The 4,710-nt window shown below is 46.5% G+C and overlaps 1 pseudogene; it reads left to right on the forward strand.

Moving 5' to 3' along the window:
• Window positions 1-2,498: 2,498 nt before the first annotated feature.
• LOC105996824 lies at window positions 2,499-4,246 on the forward strand (annotated as a pseudogene).
• Window positions 4,247-4,710: the final 464 nt, after the last annotated feature.

The following is a 4,710-nucleotide window of genomic DNA, read 5'->3' on the forward strand; positions in this document are numbered from 1 at the left end:
TCATGGGACAAATTAGGGAGGGATTTGGACTTTGCCTATGAACAGGGCACATTAAAGGCAGGAGTCCACCCCATTTGGAGATTGATTAGTGGCTGCCTGGAGGATCAGAGCTGCTGTGAGGTTATAGAAAATGGACAGTCAGCACTGGAGCAGTTACAGGAGGAGAGGTCAGAGAAGGCGATCAGTGAAAAGGGAGACAGTGAACAGGGCAAAAGGGGGCGACTATACCCAGATCTGTCCGAGCTAAAATCGGAAAGAGGGAGTTCCAGCGAGTTAGAGGAGGAAGAAGTGAGAGCACTTATTCAACAGATGAAAAGGAGCCATATAAAACAAGGGGAACGTAAATTAAGCCAACCTGCACTTAGTGAGGAGGTAGAAAGAACTTCCGGTCAGACCCCTTTAGCTCCTCCTCCATATCAACATGGAGCCAATGGGCACACGTTTTGCCTGGACACTTGGCGAACTGCTCGAGCAGAACTCGCCTTCCCAGTTTTTCAAGACAATAATTAACAGAGATTCCATGAGCCTCTAGAATTTAAAGTAATTAAGTCCCTGGCTGAGTCTGTTCAGACATATGGGATTACAGCCTCTTTTACCATGGCTCAAGTGGAAGCTATAAAGAGATACTGCATGACCCCCTCTGATTGGGCGAGCCTAGCACGGGCATGTTTGAGTCCAGGCCAATACTTGGATTGGAGGGCATTTATGCTGGAATTTTGTAATGACCAGGCAGCCATCAATCAAGCAAATGGACACCAGGCTTGGGACAGAGACATGCTCCTAGGACAAGGTCGCTTTGCTAATGCTCAGACAGGATATCCCCCTGAAGTGTATCAACAGATAAATGATGTTTGCATTAAGGTGTGGAAATCACTACCAAATAAGGGGGAAGTTAGCGGCAATCTCACCAAGATTCTGCAGGGGGCTACCGAGCCTTTTTCAGATTTTGTGGCCAGAATGGTGGAAGCAGCAGGCAGAATTTTTGGGGATTCTGACATGGCTATGCCTCTTATAAAATGATTAATCTATGAGTAATGCACCAAAGAATGCAAAGCCGCCATTACCCTGTATAAACATAGAGGGTTGGAGGCATGGATGAAAGTGTGCAGGGAGCTGCACACTTTCTAACTAATGCAGGCCTTGCTGCCGCAATACTCCAGTATTCAAATAGGTGGGGGGGGGGGAACTCTGGAGTGACATCTGGAGTATGTTTTAAGTGTGGTAAGGCTGGTCATTTTAAGAGAGATTGCCCAGAGAGAAAAGGAACCGGAAGGGCTGGAGGAGTTATAACGGGCAAACAGCCAGGGCTGTGCCCCAGATGTAAGAAAGGAAAGCATTGGGCCAATGAATGTAGATCGGTCAAAGATGTTAACGGCCAGCCCTTGGGCCCCATCACGCAGCCAAAAAACGGGCAGAGGGGCCCCCGTCCCCAGGGCCCACAAATGTATGGGGCAATGGAGAGCCCAAACGAGGAAATTTCCCAAGAAGGATGGCCTACCCTGAGGCATCCCAAGAATCGCGGAGAGCCACTACAGGCTCGGCGGGACTGGACCTCCGCGCCACCACCAGACTCGTACTAACCCCACAAATGGGCATTCAGTTAATAGAGTCAGATTTTCAAGGTCCTCCAGAACGGGGCACAGTGGGGTTACTACTTGGCTGGTCTTCCGTTACTCTTAGAGGGCTTAAAACTCACCCAGGAGTTATTGACCCAGATTATACAGGTATAGTTAAAATCATGGTAGAAGCTCCAAAAGGCATTGTAGCAATTTCCCCTGGAGACAGAATTGCCCAATTGTTACTCCTGCCTAGCCTACATGAAAAATTTCCTGCCATACAGTCTGAGAGAGGTAAAAAGGGTTTTGGCTCCTCCGGAATTGAGTCGGTGTACCTAGCCCTAGATTTAGACCAGAGACCTATGCTTGAACTGGAGATTGAAGGAAAAAGGATTATAGGACTGTTAGACACAGGGGCCGATCGTAGCGTTATTGCAAAAAAGGATTGGCTGAGAGGGTGGCCATTACAGGCCTCAGAACAAACCCTGAGAGGGTTGGGCTATGCCAAAGCCCCTGACATAAGTGCAAGACCCCTCAACTGGAAGGATGGAGAGGGACACTCTGGAAACATCCAGCCTTATGTTTTAGAATTGCCTGTCTCCCTGTGGGGTCGAGATTTACTAAAAGAGATGGGGTTTTGCCTTAGTAATGAATATTCTCCTACCTCAAAGGAAATGATGTTACAAATGGGCTACTGCCCAGGGCAAGGACTGGGAAAAAACTTGCAAGGCTGTAAAGAGCCTATTGATGTCCACCAAAAACTTGATAGACATGGGCTGGGTTTTTCATAGGGACCGCTGAGAATCAAGTTCCCATTACCTGGAAGACGGAGGAACCGGTATGGGTAGCTCAGTGGCCTCTATCCTCTGAAAAGCTTTTAGCCGCTCATAAACTGGTAGAAGAACAAGTAGCCCTGGGCCATGTGAGACCCTCAGTTTCACCATGGAATACTCCAATATTTGGGATAAAAAAAGTCGGGTAAATGGCGATTACTTCATGATTTGCGTGCCATAAACACACAAATGCAAATTATGGGCCCTGTACAAAGAGGGTTACCTTTGCTTTCCGCACTCCCTGCCCATTGGCCTATTATGGTAATAGATATAAAAGATTGTTTCTTTTCTATCCCCTTGCATTCTCTCTTGTAACCATGAGGAACCTGACCAAAGATATGAGTGGGTCGTGCTGCCTCAGGGTATGGCCAACAGCCCCACTATGTGTCAGCTGTTTGTCGGCAGGGCTATAGCTCCTGTTAAAGAACGGCATCCTAAACTCAGGGTGGTCCATTATATGGATGACATTTTGATAGCTCATAAGGAAGAAGCTGGGTTACAAAAGGCCTATGCAGAATTGGTTTTTGCCTTAAGGGAACAGGGTCTTTATCCAGCACCAGAAAAAATACAAACAGGCAGAGTGGTGGAGTACCTGGGAGCTAAGATACATCCCAGGTCGATCATGCCCCAAAAATTGACCCTGAGAAAAGATAACTTAAAGACTTTAAATGATTTTCAAAAATTGTTGGGGGATATTAATTGGATAAGGGGGTATTTGAAATTGCCAAATTATGAATTAAAACCCTTATTTGATATGTTAAAAGGAGATATAGATTTAAACTCCCCACAAGACCTGACTGAGAGGCCCGATTTGCTCTCAAAAGGGTGGAGGAGGCTTTAAGTGCTGCCTGTTTAAACAGGCTACAAGATGGCCAACCCTTTGATTTATGCATTCTTCCCACTGAGACCCAACCAACTGGGGTACTTTGGCAAGAGGGGCCGTTGATGTGGTTACACTCTCATGTTTCCCCCGGAAAGGCGCTGGAGTATTACCCTGAGGCGGTAGCGGGCTTAGCTCTGCAAGGAGTTCAACAGAGTTTACAATTTTTTGGATTTTATCCGCACTCCATCATTGTTCCCTACAATGCCTACCAAGTTCAGACTTTATGTGCCACTATTGATAATTGGTCCATTTTGAGATGCATGTTTCCAGGAGATATTGATAATCATTTGCCCAAAGACCCCCTACTGAGATTTGTAAAGGAACATCCAGTGATTTTTCCAAAGGTAACTGCCCAAAAGCCTATTGGAGGGGTTATAAATATTTTTACGGATGGTTCCAAAACGGGATGCGGGGTATACGTCGCAGGTAACCAAGACCCCGTCCAGCATCAGTTTGTCCCTGGTAACCCACAGATTGTTGAGTTGATGATTGTAATTGAAGTATTTAAAGCTTTCCCCTGTCCCTTTAATTTAATATCAGATTCAGCCTATGTAATAAATGCTTTAAAGATATTGGAAGCGGTTGGTACAGTAAAGGCTACCAGTTCTGTTCTAGCTCCCTTTACCTTGCTACAATCCCTTATATGGCAACGCAAGGAACCCTTTTTTCCAATGCATATTCGAGCACATACGGGCCTCCCAGGACCACTGACAAAGGGTAATGCCCTGGCTGATGCACACACTCATGCTGAGTGGGCGCTCCATGCTTCTTCTGTTGACTTAGCAAAAGATTTTCATGCCAAATTTCATGTAAACGGCAGGACTTTACAAAGCCGCTTTTCCCTTTCTAGAGCGAATGCACGTCAAATGGTAAAGGAGTGTCCCCGATGTATTATTTACCATAAGCCCCCTACGTTTGGAGTTAATCCACGGGTGTTATACTTGCCACCCCCTGTCAGGGGAAAAGGCTACTGATGTAATATCTCACTGCCTGGAAGTGTGGGCTGCCTGGGGAATGCCAAAACAGCTAAAAACTGATAATGGTCTGGCCTATACTGGGCAGCGCTTTGTTTCCTTTTGCACTCAAATGGGTGTTACCCTGGTGCATGGACTGCCCTATAACCCTCAAGGACAAGGAATTGTGGAAAGAGCTTATCGTACTATCAAGGAAATGTTAATAAAACAAAAAGGGGGAGCTGGACCCCTGATGGCTACAGCAAGACAAAGAATAGCCATGACACTTTTCACCCTAAATTTTTTGAATTTGGATAACGCTGGTTGCTCAGCGGCGGATAGGCATAACTGTTCCACTCCTTCGGCCTTAGGATCGGCTTTGTGGAAGGATGTGCTCATGGGCCTCTGGAATGGGCCTGACCCCGTGCTGGTATGGGCACGAGGATCTGTTTGTGTTTTTCCTCAGAATCGTTCAGATCCAGTGT

The sequence above is a fragment of the Dipodomys ordii genome, unplaced genomic scaffold, assembly GCF_000151885.1.
Source record: "Dipodomys ordii isolate 6190 unplaced genomic scaffold, Dord_2.0 Scaffold137, whole genome shotgun sequence".
Taxonomy (NCBI): Eukaryota; Metazoa; Chordata; class Mammalia; order Rodentia; family Heteromyidae; genus Dipodomys; species Dipodomys ordii.